General features: G+C 47.3%; 1 protein-coding gene across 3 annotated transcripts in view; it reads left to right on the top strand.

The window, feature by feature from the left end:
• Positions 1-275: 275 nt before the first annotated feature.
• The window catches only part of GNB1 (G protein subunit beta 1), a 95,778-nt gene continuing 74,263 nt past the window's right edge, over positions 276-21,790 (top strand). For 2 of the 3 annotated variants that reach the window (XM_027625827.1, XM_027625842.1), the window contains exon 1: positions 277-529. The gene's annotated coding sequence lies outside the window, so the exon portion shown is untranslated. Of the gene's footprint in view, positions 530-21,790 lie in introns of all 3 variants that reach the window. The other variant, XM_027625850.1, reaches the window with a different exon arrangement.

Genomic DNA, 21,790 nt, shown 5'->3' with positions numbered 1-21,790 from the left:
TGGGAAGCTGAGCGGGTGCGCCGCGGGGAGGCCCACGCTAGCGCAGGGCCCCGCGCGCAGCTCCTGGGGCACCCGCGAGGGACGGACCAGGCCTGGGGTCCTCCGCGATCTGGTTCCCCTAGGGCGGGCGCGGCCCCTTTAAGTGGCTCGCGCACGCTCCTGGGGTCGGCGCTGGGAGAAAGCGCGCTGGCGTGCGCGCGCCTCGGCCGCGGCCGGGCCGTGCGTGCGCGCGCGGCGTGCGCGGTGACGCGGCGTGGGGTTTCCCGAGGCTGCGGGCAGGGGCCGCCGCGCCCATCCCGATGGCTGGAGGCGTCTGAGGGGCGGACGGAGGCGGCGGCGGAGCGGGAGCGGGAGCGGGAGCGGGCGCGGGCGCGGGAGTGGAGCAGCCGCCGCGGGACCGGACCGATCCTCGCCGGCGCACCTGCCCGCAGCGCCCGCGGAGCGGCCCGAGCGCGACCACCTCCAGAGCGGCGGCCGAGGCGGCTGAGGCGGCGGGGCGCGGGCGAGTCAGGCGGGACGAGGCGCCGAGGTGAGCGCGGCGGCCCCTGCCCCTGCCCCGCGACCCGGGCCCCGGCCCCTCCCTCGCAGTCGCCTGCCCGAGCCGCCCCGCCCCCACCCTCCCCGCCCCCACCCCGCCGCGGGCAGCGCGTCTTCCTGCCCCGCCCGGGTGGGGTCCCGGGCCGGGAGCGGGTGGGGACCCTGCGGGCTTCGGCTGGGGTCCCGGGCCCTTGTCCTCGGCCGGGTGTCCCAGGTCCGGAGTTCGGGCTCTGCGGCCGGGCTCTGGGCTCTCTGGCCGGGATCGGCGTCCGGAGCTCGGGCTCCAGGGCAGGGGTCGGAGGCGCCGGGGTCCGGGCGCGGGGGCCCTGGGGTCCTGGGTCCAGGTCTGCGGTCCGAGTTCTGGGGTCCCGGTTCCAGGCCCGCGGTCCTGGGTTCTAGGCTCGGCGTCGGGGTCCGCGGTCCCGGGTCCCGAGTCGGGGTCGGGTATCTGGGCCCGCGGTCCTGGGTCCTGCGTCGGGGTCGGGGGTCCGCGGCCCGGATCCGGCCCGATCTCCCCGGGGGCTGTGCGCCGCAGGCTGGCCCCGGAGGGGGTGCGCTGGGCCGGGGTCTCTAGGCCGGCCGGGCCGGTGCCGCGAGAACAAAGGGAGCGGCGGGGCTCTGCAGCGGGTTGAGGCGCTCGCCCGTTTCTCCGGAGGAACGTTGTGTTTTAAATCCACCTTTCCTGGGGACTTTGAAGTTAGTGTTTGGTGGCGACACGGTGAAGGAAGGGGGACCGTGAAATGAGGAAGCTGAGGCGCGGCCGGCGGCCGGGCGCCGCTGACGGTTCGGGGTGGGTTGGAGGCAGACAGACACAAAGAGCCGTGCTGGGAAGACCGAGCCGCGCGACTCTCGGCTGTTTTCGTTTTTAGCGGAAAGTGGGAGGCAGCCCCACCGCGAGCCCGCTGTCGTTTCCCCCTCGCCGGGTGCGGCGCCGGCGGGGCGGGGCGGGGGCCGGGGGGGGGTGCCGGGCGGCGGGGCCGGGCCGGGGTCCCCGCGCCCCCCGCCCCCGCGCCGAATGAATGGCTCGGGCCAGGCCCCGCTACAAGATGGCGCGTCGCCGCCGCTGCCATTGTCAGCCGCCGCGCGCTCCCGGCCTCCTGCGCCCCGATTGTGTTTTGGGCCCCATTTACATTATTTAGAAGGACCGGGGCGGCGGGGGGGAGAGGGAGGAAGTAATCCCGGGCTGCGTGTCCCCCTTCGCCCTGCGAGCTCTGCGCTGGCAGCGGGTGGGGGTGGGGGAGGAGTTGAGCCGAAAATTCCGCCCGGGTGGTGGCCGAGCCCTCGGACTTTTGAAGACACCCCCCCCCCGTATTTTTCCTTGCGAATTGTGATTCAGAAGGTATTTAAACATGTCTTAAGTCCTTTGAATTACATGGTTCGCATACGGAAGTAGTGTTAGCTCTATCTGCTTAATTCCTCTTTATGGAAGCTTTGTAGTTGGGATTGTGAGATCCATTTACTGAAGAGAAACAGCGATGTGTGAATTTTCATGTTGGAAAAGGAAGTTGCTGGACACTGACAGCCACAGAATACTGAATTTATGTGTCAGTGATGTAGACATGTTCATCTGTAGCTTTAGTTTGGGGGGGCTCTTTTCGGTGTGTTTTCGTTTTTACTCTCCATCTGATTGCACTGGTCTCAATATTTGGTGGCCAAGCAGCTGCTTAAGAGATTATTAACTAGGAAAACATGTGCATTATTTTTATGATTAGCAAATAAATGGAAGTACTAGCTTTGTAAGAAGTTCCTTTCAACTCTAGATACAGTAAGGTCTTTAGAGAATTGTTATCAGTGAGAATTTTACATGAATTTTCTGTTTTCGAATTTGAAGCTTCAGTATTTTGGGGGGTTGAGGGGTTCACTATTTTAAAGTAAGGTTTTAGTTTGAATTCTGTTAAGATAGGGTCTATTCTAGATTCTTCCGGAAGGTATATATTGCAACAAGAAAGTGAATAGGCAGTTCCTTTTCTGCTTCCTTACTAATATTGGGTGTGTGGGTGGGGACAGAGTTGGTGCCACCAACATGGAAATGGTCTGAGAACCTCTACACAGCACAATTGGATGGTAGCTTTCGGCTTAATTTAACTTTCTAACAACTAGAACTGGCCAGAAATGGAGAGTATCTGGAATGGTTGGTTAGAGACCGATCCTGTCAGACCCTGTTAGGGCTGTTGTCCGGGGTGGGATCTCTGGAGGCTGTGAGGCTGGGCTGCAAGGCCTCTGTCCAGGTGGAGACTGCTGGTTTGCTTACGTGCTTCTGGATTCACTGACATGAGAAGTGCTACAAGTTTTTCTTAGAAGTGAGAATTTAGGAAAGCAAAGTTAAGTTTTGTGATTGTGCCTGTGACTTACTCCCATTTTTTTTCTGCTGGGGGACCAGTGTTAGGGCTACATTCCATCTTCTGTTGGAATGATTCAAGAGTATGCATATAGAGGAAATTGTTCAACCATGCAGTTTTGACTCAGAATAGAGCCTTTCTTAAATGAACACGTATTGGACAAAAACTATTCCTCTGGTATGGTACTAGTGTTTACCACGGGGCTGTATGGATATCATCACATAAGTACTCAGCCATTTAATTAATGTCTATTGAAGGACATTAATGAAAATAAAGATTTCTCTTTGTTTAATATTTTGAGTTACTTCTGTTTTGGGGGATAGTTGCAGTTAGTTTCCTCAGATTGAATTTTCATCTCAGAGCAGATTTAGAAGACTTTTAAAAGACTGCAGAATAATGTCCTTTTTTTTTTTTTTTTAAAGATTTTATTTATTTGAGAGAGAGTATGAGTCGGGGAAGGGGCAGAGGGAGAGGGACAAGCAGACTCCCTGCTGAGTGGGGAGTCCAGCTCCAGGCCAGGACCCAGGACCCAAGCCAAAGTCAGACACAACTGACTGAGCCACCCAGGCGCCCCTGTACTGTCTTTTTTTTAGAGTAAAACTTAAAAAACTTTTCAAAATTTTTTTTGTGCCTAGTGACTTTGATTGCAAAGCTTGAATAACCTTGGTAGACTTAGAGTGACAGCTTGAGAAAGGGACTCATTTTATGAGGAGTTAACTTACTTTTCAAAGCTCTGTTCTTTTACTTTTTACTTTGCTAAAAGTTTCTGTCTTCCATTGGTTTGTTTGAAAAAGTTGTATTTCTACAGATTGCTTTGAGAAAGGTCTTCAGGATATCTTTAGACTACCTACCTACCATCAGTTGGCTTTTTAGCTAATACATTCTTTAATGACTAACATTGATTTTAGACAGTAAATGCTGTATTGGCATTTATTATACTTTCTTCACTGGATTGTTTTTTTCTCTGCCCATGTTGGTTTCTCTGGCTCATGTTGGTCTCCAAATTGGATTAAATTCTTACTGTCTACAGACTTTGGCTTTTAAGAGCATTAGTGGATTGGTAACAGATATTCTCAGTGTTATTATCTGGGCTTGACCATATGGCATGCTATATTATTTTGAAATCTCTGTTATCGCAAGTCTAGTAAGCCAATGAACAAAAAAATCTTAGAATCTTTAACCCTGGGGATAATTCTGATTTCGGGTTTGCATTCATTGCTGAATGGTTAAGAGAAATTATGAAGTAAGATGGGTCACTTAAGTGTTTGGTTTAGTGAACATAGAATAAAGACGTAAAAAGCTTTAATTGACAGGTCAGAGACGCATTTCCCAAACACAGCGCGTAACGGTGTAACGGTGGAAGGAAGGGGCTGGTCTAAACGTACGTTGGGGGGGGTGTGCGTACATTGGGTAATGCAACATCATGTTGACTATTCTGGTAAAAAAATGGAGCAGCACTTTTTAAAGCTATGTGTTTTGTTCCAGAACTGTTATTTAGGAAATATAGGCAATCTGTAGGCATTCCAGTTGGTCAGAGGAATGCCAAAAGCTTTTTTTTTTTTAAAGATTTTATTTATTTATTTGAGACAGAGAGAATGAGAGAGAGAGAGAGCGCACATGAGAGGGGGGAGGGTCCGAGGGAGAAGCAGACTCCCTCCCGAGCAGGGCACCCGACGAGGGACTCGATCCCGGGACTCCAGGATCATGACCTGAGCCAAAGGCAGTCGCCCAACCGACTGAGCCACACAGGCGCCCTGGTGCCAAAAGCTTTTTAACCCTTTTAGTCCTATGGTGGCAGTGCCTTGCATTAGCTGTCACAGTAATGGATGGGAAAAAACTCCTGCTGGCTTCCAGTGATAAAAAAGCTTCTTTTATAGAGCAGTGTTGCTTTCTTAAAGACTTAAGTAAGTATCCACTTACTTGACTTACTAACTTAAAGTTCTGGGGAAAGCCATTTCTACACACACGGATTTAAAAGACCAGGGACAGCTGGCTGGATCATTCGGTAGAGCCTGCAACCCCTGATCTTGGGGGTTCATGAGTTTGAGCCCCACGTTTGGGGTAGAGATTACTTAAAAAGATAAAAATAAAAAAAGTTAAAGATCAAGTTAAGATTAGGGTAATTTTTAAGAGATTATTCAGTTGAACCTATATTGTCACTGATAAAAAGTTACGATTTAGTAATTAGGCACTCCAAGCTTAAAAATGCATTGTACCGAGAGGGAAAAAGACTTGTATATTCTTTAGCCTGTCAGGACTGGGATTACCAGGGTATTGGTTGAACATATTGGTTACTTGTGGATAATTGTATATTTATGTATCTCTGTCTCCTGACTCAGTCCTGTGGCAATTATAAAATATATTCCTGATAAATATTATAGATTCTCTTGACTGCCTGTCCAAGTGTTGTAGTTGATAACGCTTTAAAAAATTCTGGACTTTTTCTAATTAGACAAGAATGTTAAGTGTTAAAGCCTCTAGGGTAGGTTTTCAAAAAATTGTTGTGGGAACTTTAAAATAATTCCTAACTTGAGAGGGAGAGAAATTCCCTCCTTTCTGAAAGGACTGCCACTGTGGAGTTAGAGCCCAGTTCTGTAACTCAGCTTGCTGGTTTGGGTATGGATTTTGACTTCTCTGTGTCTCTTTCCATAACTGTAAAGCAGGTGTTCTGGAACCGCCTTCCTAGGGTGGGTTTGAGGATGGAGTGAGCAGACAGATGTGTGAAGCTTTTAGAGCAGTGCCTTGCCCACAGTACACCCTTTAGCCATTTCTGCTGCTAGTGGCCTTGCTTTGTAAAAATCCCTTTAACCGTGGTAATGTTATATGTTATTAGAAGACAGCTTACTAAGAGATTTTTTCTTTCTTCCTAACAGTTCCAGAGGAATATTATTAATTCAGAGGATGGAATAGTTGTATCAGCTGTCTTCTTTTTCTTTTTAAGATTTTATTTATTTATTTATTTGACAGAGAAGGACACAGCGAGAGAGGGAACACAACCAGGGGAGTGGGAGGATGTGGGGCCTGATCCCAGGACCCTGGGATCATGACCTGAGCCGAAGGCAGACGCTTAACTGAGCGTTAAGACTGAGACAGACTGAGCCACCCAGACGCCCCTGTATCAGATGTCTTTGCAAATCCCTGTCAGATTTACTACCTCACTTTCTCCAGAGTCTTCTCACATTGTTTTCTTTTCTTAAAGGGCTTTCTTCACCTTTATAGGAGAATTTTGATACTATAATTCATTTTGAAAACTGGCAAAATTATTGTTTATTTTTCAAAAGATTTCACCACACCCCCTATGATACTGAATTTTTTTTGATTTTACGAAACAACTTTTGGTGTCCCTTGATTTGTCAGTTAGAGATAATAACAATGAAATATTTTTCATATATTTTTATGAGTACTATAACTGGAAATTTGTTTAACAGGTGCTTATTCAGCACCTTCTCCGGTAGGTGCTGAGGCTATAAACTGCCATAGAATGGGTGTGTCCCAGGGCCTCACTGAATTTATAGTTTAATAGCCTAACAAGCAGGTGCAAAAGAGAAATTCAAGGGCAGGGGGTTACAGGGACAGCTAGAGATCATGACTGAGTCAGAGGCTTAACCGACCGAGCCACCCAGGCGCCCCAGGAATAAAGTGTGTTTTAAAGTTGAGACCCGAAGGACCCTCTAGTTGGATGGAGCCTCTCTGGCATGCAGTTGGTGGGTGGAGGGGAAGGAAAGTGTGTTTGAAGCTGAGGAGATTGAGTGTTTTTCATGCAGCCACCAATTGGCCTCCTTCACCCACTGTATCTCCAGCACCCAGAACAGTTGTCTATTGTGTGGTAATGGTAGGTGCTCAGTAATTATTTATTGAATGAAAGAGAGCACAGCTCATCAGGGATGGAAATTCCAAACTTTAACCCTGCTTTTACCTTGAGGGCTCTGGGGAACCTTTAAAGGGTTTTAAAGAGGAGATTGACCTAATCTGGGCCATGGCGTGGTACTTGAGCTTGGAGCATGTTCAGAGGAGGGAGGAAGACTGGCCAGAGATGGCCATCTGGGGTGCTGGTGTAGAGAGGAAGGGGTCTGGACTAGGGTGGTAACAGCTGGTGACTGAAAGATGTGATGGCTGCCTGGAAGGCAAGAAGGGAAGAAGACCACAGGTGTCTGTCTGTCCTGGGCATCTGGGTGGATATTTGGCATTTACTGAAATAAGGAGCAGTGGTTTAGTAGGGGTGGGGTGGAGTTTAGTTTATGCATGTTGGGTTGGAGGACTCTAGGACATCTTCCTTCAAGGGTGGATCAGTCCTTAGGCTTTTGGTTCCTCTCCCTGTGAAGCTCTTCTAGGGGTTGGTTTGTTGAGTTCACTGTCTTCATTTCTGTTCAAATATCCCTGCCTCAGAGGTCATTCTCTCATTAATCTCTACCATTTTACCTTGCTCTGCTTTGCTAGTCCTTGTGCTGATCTCCCCACTAGTACTAAGCTCCATGAAGACAAGAATTTTGGTCACTGGAGTATTACAACCTCTGAAACAGGATGCCCAGTAAATAATTGGATTTTGTATATGTGTATGTGGAGCTCTGGAGGAGTGGTCTGGATTGGAGGCAGGCCTTTCAGAGTTAACACTATTTAGATGGTAATTGAAGTTTTGGGAATCATGATTACTGGGGGGGCGGTCTTAAAGTATGATCTGGGACTCTTTTTGTGTGGTTGATTGGGTCAGAGCTGCTTACACAGTCATTAGATGCTATTTGACATTCACTGTGTTGACATTTGAGTTGATGGTACCAGAGCAGTGGTGGGTAAACCGCTGGTTCTTTAACATGAATCAAGGCTGTTGATATCAAACCGGTTATAGTATTTATTGTAGTCATAGTATTCACCACCATGGGCTTGTGTTTAGAAAAATCCAGTTTAATGTCTTTGATGAAGCATAAAAATTAATTTTATTAAACTTTAACCCTGAGTACCCATTTCTTTCCCAGCTGAGAGATGAATTGGGAAGCAGGCATAAAGCACTAGTGTGCCCTGGAGTACTGTAGCAGTCTCCTGGACAAGTGGTTGGGCCATAGCGTTGAAGGTACAGCTGACAGAAGATGGCCCTTTAGATTAGGCTTAGTTATACGGCATATACTGTCTTGAAAATGAACCAAGTGAACTAGATATTTCAAGGAATGTAACTGACAGTATTGTTGGCAGTGATAAAATTTGAGCTTTCAAATGGAAATTAGAATTTTGGAAAACTTGATTCTGCTATCATGAGCTTGACAGCTTCCCAGGATTTAAAGACTTCTTGTAGGTGATGATGCTTAGGAAATGTTTCTTTTTAATATTATGTAATGAAATGTGTCAACATTTGGAAGATTTGCTTAATTTAGTGAACTGATAGTTTCCCAATGGCCTGTGTGTGATGCTGCTAACTCACAGATGGTAAAAGACCCATTCAGAACACAAGAATGGGATAAATCCCATGGAATTTAATGTAATGGTATTAAAAGTTAACTGACATAGTTTCAGATTCCACATTGGAACTTCCCTTTTGTAGGAAACTTACCACTTGTCAAGATTTGATTTAGTATCAAGACTGTGCACATTTATTTGAAAAGGTTGTTAAAATACTTCTTCCTTTTCCAACTGTGTATCTTTGTGAGACTGAATTTTCCTCCTATATTTCAACCAAAGCAACATATGATTGCAGCAGATTGAGTGCACAAACAGACATGAGAATTCAGCTCTTCCCTGTTCAGTGGACATTAAAGAGATGGGGGCTAAAATGTAAAATACTGCTGCTCTTCTCATCAAATGATTTCTTAGTTCTTTTTTTAAGATTTTATTTATTTATTTGACAGAGAGACACACAGCGAGAGAGGGAACACAAGCAGGGGGAGTGGGAGAGGGAGACGTGGGCTTCCCGCGGAGCAGGCAGCCCGATGCGGGGCTCGATCGCAGGACCCTGGGATCATGACGTGAGCCGAAGGCAGATGCTTAACGACTGAGCCACCCAGGCACCCCATTAAGATTTTATTTATTTGAGAGAGAGAGAGAGAGAGCGCATGAGCAGAGAAAGGGGCAGAGGGACAAGCAGACCCTGTGCTGAATGTGGAGCCCAACAGCGGGGCTCAATCCCAGCACCCCGAGATCATGACCTGAGCTGAAGTCAAACGCTTAACCAACTGAGCCACCCAGGCACCCTTCTAGCTATTTTTTGTAAAAATGTCCTTTATGGTAATATATAATAGGCTTACTAAACATTTCATTTATTTTATTTTTTATTTATTTGATAGAGAGACAGCAAGAGAGGGACTACAAGCAGGGGGAGTGGGAGAGGGAGAAGCAGGCCTCCTGTGGAGCAGGGAGCCCGATGCGGGGCTCTATCCCAGGACCCTGGGATCATGACCTGAGCCGAAGGCAGACGCCCAACAACTGAGCCACCCAGGCGCCCCGGCTTATTAAACATTTTAAAACCTTCTCTGTTTTGGGCGCCAGGGTGGCTCAGTTGGTTAAGTCGCTGCCTTCGGCTTGGGTCATGATCCCAGGGTTCTGGGATCCAGCCCCATATCGGGCTCCTTGCTCAGCAGGGAGCCTGCTTCTCCCCTCCTGCCATTCCCCCTGCTTGTGCTTGCTCTCTCTCTCTCTCTCTCTCTCTCCCCCCCCTCCCTCCTTCTCTCTGTGTCAAATAAATAAATAAATAAATAAATAAATAAAATCTTAAAAAAAACACAACTGTTTTAATTTCAAACATAGTAAATATCCATAGATAACCCACGGAAACAAAAGCCCTCGGATCCTCAGTTTATTAAGAGTGTAGAGGGAGCCTAAGAACAAGCCATCTGAGCAGCAGTGATTTGGAGAGCAGTGCAGTGGTTAAACCAACTGGGCCACATCTAGGGAATTGGCCCAGGGTGCCTGCAGGGACCAGAGAGGTCCTCATCTGGACATGAGCACTCTGTCCTGATACGTTCATCTCCCCTCCTCCCCCTGCTGTTTGAGCATTATAAGTGTAGGATTGTGCCTTTTCCTGGGGAGAAGAACCCACAGATTTCTCTATAAAGGTTGAAAACCTGCTGTAGCTGGAGAACAGGCCTTGGGACAGAGTCCTGAGTGGGGTGTGTGGCTTTAAGGGTGGGTAGAGGAAGAGGAGCTTTTAAAAGAGTGATCAGAAGTTGGGAGAGTATCAGAATACAGTGTTAGGGCCTACCACAGTCTTGGGCAGGGGTGGGGGGGGCTGGTCAGAGTAACAAATTCAGCTGAGAGAGGTAGACCAGAGGATTTACTGCCAGGATTCCCCAGGGCCAGGGATTGACAGTGTGGTGTGGGAGGCAGTGAGGAGGGAGGACTCTGCTCTGTTCTGATTTCAGATAGAGTAGCTAGAGCATTGTCAGGTGTGGAGAGGAAGGAACCTGTAGAGGAGAAGGGGGAGCAGCGGTAACGTGCTCACTCAAGGGCCGAGCAGTGTCAGGGAGCATCTACTGTTGAGGCAGTGAGGGGAGACACCAGCTCTGCCCTGGTGAGAGGGACATCTATGAGGTGGTGGGAAAGACTGCTGAGAAACAAGGCAGACAGGGCCATAGGGGTTGCAAGAATTTCATTTTTTTAAAATTTATTTATTAGAGCATGGGCAGGGGGAAGGGCAGAGGAAGAGGGAGAAATAGACTCCCCCCTGAGCAGGGAGCCCCACGCAGACCCAGGACCCTGGGATCATGACCTGAGCCAAAGGCAGATGCTTCACTGACTGAGCCACCCAGGCACCCCTCTAGAATTTCATCTTGAAGCCAGAGGTTGAAGCATTTGAGCAGCGAGCAGGAGATAGAGGATGAACAGGATCTGGGCAAAGAGAAGCCCTGGGCAGGACTGTGCTTGGATTTATACTCTCCACTTGGCATAGATGTTTGTATATGTCAAATATGTTGGGAGAAGTACTCCAGGATTTCCCTGTTGAAATATATTCCTTCAGACCTTGGCCTGGCACCTCCACCTAGCATTCCCTTGGTAGTAGATGGACTTCATTTTGCCCTGTTGGTGATCCCAGTGCTGTTAGCTCATGTTTGTCGTGTACCTAGCATGCCAGGCGCCATGCTAAGAACTTTATTATTACCATGTGATTCTCGCATCAGCTCTGAGGCAGGTACTTTGAATAGCCCCATTTCACAGATGGCTAAACTGACGGGGATTACGCAGTGGGACCGTGTTTGAACTTGAGTCATTTGCCTCTAGAGCCTGTGCTCTTAATTATTACACTGTGGACCATCTAGCATGAGCTCTTCTTCCTTACTCTTTCATCTTGGAAGGCTTATGCGTCGGCATCTCCTTCTTCATATATTATTAAAGGGAAAACTCTTCCACTTGAAAACATATTTACCAGCAGTTTTATCTTTAGTTTCTTCAGGGGCTCTGTAGTAGAACAGAACTTTGTCAAACATGACAAAGTCTCCTTTTTTTTTTTTTAGGTTTTACTTAAGTAATCTCTGTGCCCAACTTGGGGTTTGAACCCACGACCCTGAGACCAAGCGTTGCATGCTCTTCCAGCTGAGCCAGCCAGGCGCCCCTAAGTTGACTTAAGTCTTCTATAACTTAACCTCCTCATTAATTTTGGTGTCTTTTTCAGCTACTCGCTGGACAGGTGATCTGTTCCCGCTGCTTCAGTTCTCTGCCCTGTTCTCATTCTCTGAGGGTCACCTCGTTCCTGTTCCCCTTTGGCCACCAATGTTGTTTTTATAAAGAAGTCCTTCTTGGGGCGCCTGCGGGGCTCTGTTGGTGAAGTGTCTCCTTTCAGCTCAGGTCATGACCTCAGAGTCCTGGGATTGAGCCCTGTGTCCGGCTCCCTGCTCAGCGAGGAGCCTGCTTCTCCCTCTCCCTCTGCAGCCCCCACCCCCATGCTCCCTTGCTCTCTCTCACTCTTTCTCCAATAAATAAAATCTTTATTTTATTTTATTTTTATTTTTTTTATTTTTTTTTATTTTTTTAAAGATTTTATTTATTTATTTGAGAGAGAGAGAATGAGAGCACAAGAGGGAAGAGGGTCAGAGGGAGAAGCAGACTCCCTGCTGAGCAGGGAGCCCGATGTGGGACTTGATCCCGGGACTCCAGGATCATGACCTGAGCCGAAGGCAGTCGCTTAACCAACTGAGCCACCCAGGCGCCCAATTTTATTTTATTTTTTAAAATTTATTTTTTTAAACAAGCTTGTGCTTTTTTTAAAAATATTTCATTTATTTATTTGAGAAAGAGTGAAAGCAAGAGAGATCACAGAGGGAGAGGGAGAAGCAGACTCCCTGCTGAGTGGAGAGCCCAATGTGGGGCTCGATCCCAGGACCTTGGGATCATGACCTGAGCCGAAGGCAGACGCTCAACGACTGAGCCACCCAGGCGCCCCTGTTTTGTTTTTAAAGATTTTATTTATTTACTTGACACACAGAGACTACAAGCAGGGAGAACAGCAGAGGGAGAGGGAGAAGGAGGCTCCCTGTTGAGCAGGGAGCCCGGTGCGGGACTCGATCCCAGGACCCTGGGATCACGACCTGAGCTGAAGGCAGATGCATAACCGACTGAGCCACCCAGGTGCCCCTCAGGGGATACTGTTAAAAAAAACCCACTATAGGGCGCCTGGTGGCTCAGTTGGTTATGCATCTGCCTTCAGCTCAGGTCGTGATCCCAGGGTCCTGGGATTGAGTCCCGCACCGGGCTCCCTGCTCAGTGGGGAACCTGCTTCTCCCTCTGTTTGCCCCTCCTCCTGCTTGTGATCTCTCTCTCTCTCCCTGACAAATAAATAAAAAAATCTTTAAAAAAAAACAAAACTCCACTATATTTACCTAGAGCTTCATCCTTAACCCTGTTCTTCTTGGGTTCCTAACTCCCTGTCTCCTATGTCCTTCCCTTCCCTTCATGCCCAAGCTTGTGAACAGAAGACTTAGTTGCAAGTGAAAGAAACCAGTAGGAGAGAACTTAAGTAGAAAAGTAAATGTTTTATAAGGATTCTCGGTGCCTCACAGAACCAAAGTTCAGGAATAGAGCTGAGCTTTTCAGGTCATTGTGGGGTCAGGGATGAAAAAAATTACTTGAGAGTCTCTTTCCATCTCCTTTCTATTTTCCTTGCCTGTAAGCACCTCTCTGCTTCTGTTTGAGGTGAGAAAGCTCTCTGAAAAGGTTGGTTGGTTTGTTTGTTTTTTCCTATTTTCAGCATATTCTGTCTCTTGGCATTGAACTCCGTTGACCACTACCACCTCTTTAAAACACTCTCCTGTCTTAGTTCCTGCTTACCTTTTGTTTTCCTTCCAGGTTTCCTCTTTTGTGTGCCCTACATGCCCTCAGGTGTCTGGCATTTCTCAGTCTTGAGTCCAGGTTTCTCTCCGTTCTTGGGCTCTCAGGTGATCACGGCCGTTCCGATGTCTGTTTTAAATGCTGTTTACTAATGGTTTTGATGACTCTCAAAATTTATAACTTTCTCTAGCCTTCCGACCTCCAGACCCATCCATCGGCTTGTCCACCTTGCATCCCCATTCTTTTTTGCTGTTTTCAGTACTGAGTCTTTAATCCTTTAGGTTTCAGTTGAGTGTCTCCTCCTCAAATAGGCTTTTCCAAAGGTCACCCCTGTTCTTGGTCACTTTGGCCACAGTTATCATTTCATGGCGTTTACCTCATGTTGGTAGTGACAGTGGTGAAGCCCTGCTTCTTTTTCTCCCTATCCAGCACAGGTTGGAAGCAGAGGGCACACCAGTTGAGCTGGTGGGCAGGGTTAGTTTTCAAACCTGTGAGTCAAGACTCCCTGGAAGTGTCCATCAGTCCATTTGTAAGCCCAGGACTTGCAGGGTTTTAGAGAAGTGCCCCAAGTGAATCTGCCACACAGTCAAGTTTGGGGACAGTGGCCTGTGAAACCATATAATGAGGACGTGAACTTCTAGGCAGTTTTCCTGAGAATGGGTAAGAGAGTTCTCGACAAAGCTTTAGGTTCCCTCCCAACAGGATTTGAGTTTGGGGTGGCTGCTGTAGACTCAGAGACAGGAGAAAGGAGGCCGGAGAGTTTCCTGGGTTTTGATGGACTTAGAGCAGGGGAGTCTTGGTGCCTTACATTGATTGGGAAGGCATTTAAAACATGCTTTTTGAATCAATAAGTGACCATCATGCTCTTTGTACCTTTTCTTAAAATATGGGAACTGACCAGCACACATTTCCCGTAATTTAAAAGGACATATTCAGGAAGATGCTGAGCTGCTGAGGAGCAGACTGCACTTTGAGGAGGTTCCCTTCGGCTGTGGGAGAAGAGCTTTAAAATAGCAGCTCTTCTGGTCCAAACATTTGCTCCCAGATTTAGATAATGCTAACTTAAAAACATAATAATAAAATTAAAAGCTTCTAAAATTGTTGAGATTAATGTTGTAAGTCAGTGGGTAAATCATTCTTTTTTTTTTAACAGCAGAGCAGCTTTGCAGGCTTGATTCCTATATTTGATTGGAAGAACTTAACAACATGTAGGTATTTATATAATAAATACACCTTTTGGTGCTACGTTATTTTTTTAAAGATTTTATTTATTTATTTGACAGAGCATAAGCAGGGGGAGCAACAGGCAGAGGGAGAGGGAGAAGCAGGCTCCCTGCTGAGAGCAAGGAGCCCAACCCAGGGCTCCATCCCAGGACCCCAGGGTCATGACCTGAGCCGAAGGCAGATGCTTAACCAACTGAGCCACCCAGGCGTCCCTCTGTGTTATTTTTTTAAATGACTGTATACCTGTTGGTATGCAGCAGTGAGCACTCTGGATAGAAGAAAGACTGCCCCACTCCTGGAAGTGGTACATTTCTCCATCTCCAGTAAAAACCTTTTTTTTTTTTTAAGATTTTTATTTATTTATTTGACAGATAGACAGCTAGAGGGGGAACACAAGCAGGGGGAGTGGGAGAGGGAGAGAGAAGCAGGCTCCCTGCCGAACTGTGAGCCAGGCTCAGGGCCCGATCCCAGGATCCTGGGATCATGACCTGAGCCGAAGGCGGACGCTTAACCATCTGAGCCACCCAGGCGCCCTAGTAAGAAGCTTTTTACATCGCTTTTAATTTCTGTCTTTCAGATCAGCCTTGTATGATAGAATTCTTTTTCAGTGATAGAAATATTTTATCACCTGCATTGTTCTTTATGGTAGCTCCTAGCCACATGTGGCTATTGAGCACTTGAAATATGGCTCAAGTGACTAAGAAACTTTTAGTTTCTTAAACACTGAAGTTAACTTAAACACTTAACTTTAAGTTAACTTAAACATTTAAGTTTAAAAAACCACATGTGGGGTGCCTGGGTGGCCCGGTCATTAAGCGTCTGCCTTCGGCTCAGGTCATGATCCCAGGGTCCTGGGATCGAGCCCCGCATTGGGCTCCCCGCTCTGCGGGAAGCCTGCTTCTCCCTCTCCCACTCCCCCTGCTTGTGTTCCCTCTCTTGCTGTGTCTCTCTCTGTCAAATAAATAAATAAAATCTTAAAAAATAATAATAAAACCTTTAAAAAATAAAATAAAAAATAAAAAACCACATGTGACTACTAACTACTGTACAGGATAGCATAGTCCTAGACTGAGCACCTGGGTTGCCATTAGTAGAAATTTGGGCAGTATGAGGAAGTCTCCATATGAGGGGGATGGGAATTTGGGAAATTTTAGTCTATTCAGAACTTTTGTTTAGCATCCCTTACATATCTGTGGTTAGGAACCTATGCTGTGTAAATCTTGGGATGTTTGTCAAATGTGTTAAATTTATGTTTAAAGATTTTATTTTATTTATTTATTTATTTTTGGAGAGAGAGAGCATGTGTGCACATGGCAGGGGGAAGAGTCTCCAGCAGAGACTCTTAAGCATATAGCCCAACACAGGGCTTGATCTTAAAACTCTGAGGTCATGACCTGAGCCAAAATCAAGAGTCAGATGCTTAATCAACTGAGTCACCCAGGTGCCCTAGTTAATTTACTTTTAAATATTTTACCTTTTTGTTTTTATTTATTTATTTATTTATTTTTAAAGATTTTATTTATTTATTTGAGAGAGAGAATGAGAGATAGAAAGCACGAGAGGGAAGAGGGTCAGAGGGAGAAGCAGACTCCCCGCTGAGCAGGGAGCCCGATGTGGGACTGGATCCCGGGACTCCAGGATCATGACCTGAGCCGAAGGCAGTCGCTTAACCAACTGAGCCACCCAGGCGCCCTGTTTTTATTTTTTATTATACATGGTTCATAAACTTGCTGGATTTAAAGTATCTTAGATCTCGGTTTTGGCTAGTTTTAGCCATTTCTGTTTTCCATGGTCTTTGGAATTCTCTAAGTAGCTGGGGTTTGAGTATCTGTCGGGGCCCAGGCACTGTGCTGAAAGGGTTAGTTTATGTTTGCATCTGTCTTGTTTCTTTTGTGGTAACAGAAGAGTGATATCCTTGTGGCTGATTTTCACAGGATTAAGGTAGAGGCTACTGCCAGTGTCTGTTTCACTAATTGTCCTTAGGGGACCAGTGAGGAGGAAAAGAACATATGCATCAACTCAGAAGTTAATGGAAAGAGACAGCACAAAGAATGCCCCCAAAAGCAATGAATCCTTCCTTCCCTTGTGGACGTGTCAGTCCCCTTGAGGTGCAGACAGTATTCTGCTTTTGCTTTTCCTGGAGGGAGGGGGTCTGTGTGGGAGGGGCAGTGGGAGAGGGAGAAGGAGAATTTTAAGCGGGCTCCACACACAATGTGAAGCCCAACACAGGGTTCGATCTCACAACCCTAAGATCAATATATGAGCCAAAATCAAGAGCCGGACGCTTAACCTACTGAGCTGCCCAGGTGCCCCTCTGCTCTTGGTTTTTGTCTGACGGCATTTGTAGTTGTCACAGCTTGGGGCGTGCTGTAGGATTGCTACTCCACAGCAGAGGGTTGGGCAGCCCAAGATGTTGGCAGTGCCAATGTTGGGAAGTCTGACTTAAACTAGTATGCATTCTGCAGTTAAGAAAAATTCATCATGGCCCTACGTCAGTATCTGTTGCTGCAAAACAATAAACTGCTCTCAAACATGATGACATAAAAGAGTAACGGTGCGTTCACCTTTGTGTTGGGGCAGAGCTCCCCTGGGTGGGCTCCTCTGTGCTCGGCATGGTGTTGAGTGTGCTCACTTTGTGCACTGGCAGGCATTTGGCAGGTGGGCTGGGGTTGTGCTTCCTGGATGGCCTCACCTGCATGGTCTTTTAGCCAGGGCGCCTCTGTTTGCCACATGACCTCTCCAGCAGGCCAGCTCACCTGTCTTGTGGTGACTGAGATCCAAGAGCGCAAGAACAGAAGTTGGTAGGCTTCTTGAGGCCATGCTTAGAAGTCACATGGCATCACCATAGCTGCATTCTGTTGGTCAAAGCCAAGTTACAAGGTCCAACCCAGACCGTGAGTGTAGGGAAATAGACTCTGGATCTTGATGGAAGGAGCTGCAAAGAATCTGTGGCTATTTTTTAAAGCCCATCACAGACCTTTCTATATAGCATGGCATTTAGAATCGCCTGCTTTAGGATCTCCAGTTAATACTAAGATTTCTGCGGAAAGAATTCCAAAAATGAACTCCTTATAAAAAGTTTATTGGGGTGTCTGGGTGGCTTAGTTGTTAAGCGTCTGCCTTCGGCTCAGGTCATGGTCCCAGGGTCCTTGGAATGAGCCCCACATCGGGCTCGCTGCTCGGCGGGGGGCCTGCTTCTCCCTCTCCCGCTCCCCCTGCTTGTGTTCCCTCTCTCGCTGTGTCTCTCTCTGTCAAATAAATAAATCTTAAAAAAAAATATATATTTCAGGTTTTGTGTTTTTTTTAAGATTTTATTTATTTTTCAGAGGGAGAGAGCGAGCACAAGCAGGGTGAGTGGTAGACAGAGGGAGAAGCAGGTTCCCCACTGAGCAGGGAGCCTGATGTGGGACTCATCCTAGGACCCAGGGATCATGACCAGAGCCAAAGGCCGACGCTTAACTGACTGAGCTACTCAGGTGTCCCAGTTTACTTCAATTTATTTACCAAACACTTGTCAAATACTTAGTTTGAGCAATATATGGTGCTTGTTAATAATCCTAGGAAATAGCTTCTCATTTTATTCTCATGGGGGAGACAACAAATTTATAATGTTAGGGTGAGTGCTGTAGGATACTGTATGGAGGAGAGGGGCTTGGTTTAGGGCAATTGGGGAAGGTTTTTGTGAGTGGATGACACCTGCAGGGTGAGAGGGAGCCAGGTAGGTGAGGGTAGAGAGCAGCGATTGCAAAGGCCTTGAGATGGGGAGAACCGCATGGCCAAAGCTTAGAGGGAAAACATCCTCAGTCACCTGACCCAGTTTGCTCAGGACAGTGTCAATTTACACCTGGTGAGCTGGGGTTCTATCTGGTCAGTGCCTTTGATTTTCAGAAATGCCCTGGTATGGACAGTGCATATTGTGGCTGCCACACACTATGGAAGAAAGTTTGGATTTTTTTCTTGGCACAGCGAGAAGCCATTGAAAGAGTTTAAGCAGGAAGTGACAAGATGTGAATTTTAAGATTGTTCAGATTGCTGAATGAAGAATGGGTTGTTGGGGGGAAAAATAGAAGCAAAGGTCATTTAAAGGCGGCTGTTGATGAGAAATGATGTGACTTGGCTAAGGATGGCAGGGGGTGAGGAGATGAAAGAAATGGGTAGATTCCAGTCTGCTCTGGCGGTTGAGCCAACCCGAGTGCTGGTGCTTATGGACTGGGCATGGGGACCAGGGAGAGGAAGGGATCTAGGATGGCTCCTAAGTGTTTGCTTTGCAGACTTAGGGGATGGTGATGTGAGGTACTGAGATGCGGCCTGATGGGTGGGGCAGGTTTGTTGGCTGTTAGTGAAGATCAAGAGCTATGCTTGGAACATTTGAAGTTCCAAATGGCCATAAGACAAGCAAGTGTAGTGCCTGGAGTCCTGTCTGGAAGTCAGAGTTGGGATTCAAATTCTGGTTTGTTTGTTTTTTTAAGATTTTATTTATTTATTAGAGAGCATGAGAGGGGAGAGGGTCAGAGGGAGAAGCAGACTTCCCGCTGAGCTGGGAGCCTGATGTAGGACTTGATCCTGGGACTCCGAGATCATGACCTAAACTGAAGGCAGTCACTTAACCAACTGAGCCACTCAGGCGCCCTGGGATTCAAATTTTTGTGCGGGGATGCTATCACCTGTGCACGGGAGTGATGAGAGAGGGCAGGAATGCCAGCCATCAGAGGTCTGAAAGAGGAGGCAGGGACAGGGGCAGCCTTTCAGTAGGAGGGCGGGTGCTTAGAGTGCTGTTGAAGAGTCTGGTGGAAAGGGGTGGAGAAGGGTCTCTCTGACTTAAGGACTGCACGTACTAGGTTGTGGGCCCTCGAGGTGGCCTGGTGGCAAGTAAAGCCAGATTGGAGTGAGTTGGAACATGGGAGGTGAGGAAGGGGGGGAGGCCAGCTTTGTAGATGGGGTGACAAAAAGCTTTGTATGGAGGGGCAGGGAGAGAGCTGAGCTGTTGGAAGGTTATGTGGGCGCAGTAGAGAGTTGTATTTTTATTTTTAAAGAATTTATTTATTAGAGAGAGAGCCAGAGAGCACAAGCAGAGGGAATGGCAGAGGGAGAGGGAAAAGCAGGCCCTGCACTGAGCAGGGAGCCCGACGTGGGGCTCAATCCCAGGCCCCTGGGATCATGACCTGAGCCGAAGGCAGATGCCCAACCATCTGAGCCACCCAGGCGCCCCGGGGGTTGTATTTTTTTTTTTTTAAGATTTTATTTATTTATTCATGAGAGACAGAGGGAGAGAGAGAGAGGGAGAGAGAGAGAGAAGCAGAGGGAGAAGCAGGCTCCCAAGGAGCAGGGAGCCCGATGCGGGACTCGATCCCAGGACCCTGGGATCATGACCTGAGCCGAAAGCAGACGCTTAACCATCTGAGCCACCCAGGCGCCCCTGGGGGTTGTATTTTTAAAGAGGGAGACTCTAAGCCGTGTGTTTGTTTGGGTGCATACAAATCCCTCAGGCTCTTGGAAAATGCAGATCCTGATTCAGTTGGTGGGGTGGGGCCGAGTTGGCCTTCCAACAGGCTCTGGGTGCCTTTGGAGTTGCTGGTCCCTGGACCACACATTGAGAAGTGAGCACAGATGGAAATAACTGGTAGGGAAATCAGTGCAGCGGGGAGAGAGGTGGTTACAGCAGGCTAAACCCTTTGAAGCCAAGGGGTTCTCATCTGTCTTTACAGCCCCAGGCCTGTCTCATCTTTGGTGCCAGCTCTTTGGATTGCCTTTCATTTCCGCTGGTCTCACAGCTTTCGGATATGTCCTAATCAGTATGCTATTCTGTCCAGTTGAGTAAGTTAGCTATGACCTGGGACATGTGATGGACCTGTTATCTTTAACTCTTGTGAGGTTAAACAGCAGTTTGACTTAGTATAAAATTTAATTTGTTTTATATCTGAGCAATGGGTTGAACCAACAAACAACACTTCATTTTCATTTCAGCAGCTCTCCTGCACATAAGTCTGCATACATTGCCTGCCAATCTCAGGATTTGAAGGTGTGGAAGAGACAAAGTGAGATTTAGAAAAATGGCTTTGAGGGGCACCTGGCTGGCTCAGTTGGTAGAGCATGCAACTCTTGGTCTCTGGGTCATGAGTGAAGCCCCATGTTGGGCATGGAGCCTACCTAAGGGGGAAAAAAAAAGATGGCTTTGGGAGGGAGTGGGATTGGGTTTCAAACAAAAGATTGTCTTTGTTTCTTAATTTAAGACTCCTCATAAAGCAGCATGACAAGTGGATACACATTAATTTAGATACTCCCTGATAAACTGAACATAAGTAGCTCTGAAGTTTTATACATATTGACCTATCATAAAATCAGCGACATTCTTGGGGAAGAAAGTTTGAGGGTATTTGGGTCATCTGGAAGGAGAGGCAGAAAGGAGGAACCAGCATGATGGATAACTGTGATGAGACACACAGGTTCCTGTCATTGCCACCCCCTCGCCTTTCCTGCTTTTTACTCATGTGAGTGAAATGGCGGAGACTCAGGGGAGGAAGCCGGGGCAGTGAGAAGGCTCCAGCCGCAGGCACACCTGTGCCGCTGCCCCTGCCCCTTCCGTTAGCCCTACCCCACCTCACAGATTCCCAGGAGTATGAAGACGCCCACTGGGCCCTGGCCACAACGGATGCCTGTAATCAGCTATTCATCCTGAATGTTTAGCTGAAATAAACTTTAGGGTTGCTTTATAGTGAAGTTCTGTTTTTAGTGTTATTACAAAAGTCAGTAACTTGAGTCATGTGTCTTAAATAATGAAAAGACAGAGGAGTAGAGGTTCATGACAAGAGCCGTGAGTCTTTTTAAGTTTGTTTTTTTGTAAATAACTTACTCTTTTATAAAAATTAACTTTAAAGATAACTTTTTATATTCTTAGGCAAGTAGACCACTGCCGTTTTTCATGGTTCTTAGGCCTGAACCTTTTCTCTTTTTAAAGAGAAAAGCATATTTAAGTCAGTCATTAGACGATATGAAGAAAACTTACATGTGTTCTTTTTTTTTTTTTTTTAAGATTTTATTTATTTGACAGAGACACCGTGAGAGAGGGAACACAAGCAGGGGGAGTGGGAGAGGGAGAAGCAGGCTTCCTGCGGAGCGGGGAGCCCGATGTGATGCGGGGCTCGGGGCTCGATCCCAGGACCCCAGGGTCATGACCTGAGCGGAAGGCAGACGCTTAACGACTGAGTCACCCAGGCGCCCCCTTAGATGTGTTGTTGAAGAAAGAAAAGAGAACTTGAAATGCGAATGCAGTTTTCCTGCATACATATGCTGGCATATTTTAAAGATGGCACTTAATTGGGTGGAATAAATATATATATATATATATATATTTTTTTTTAAAGATTTTATTTATTAGAGAGAGAATGAGAGATAGCACGAGATGGAAGAGGGTCAGAAGGAGAAGCAGACTCCCCGCTGAGCAGGGAGCC

This window comes from Zalophus californianus, chromosome 4 (genome assembly GCF_009762305.2).
Source record: "Zalophus californianus isolate mZalCal1 chromosome 4, mZalCal1.pri.v2, whole genome shotgun sequence".
Lineage (NCBI taxonomy): Eukaryota > Metazoa > Chordata > Mammalia > Carnivora > Otariidae > Zalophus > Zalophus californianus.
Note: the sequence above shows the minus strand (reverse complement) of the source record. Positions and strands in the feature narration are given on the sequence as shown.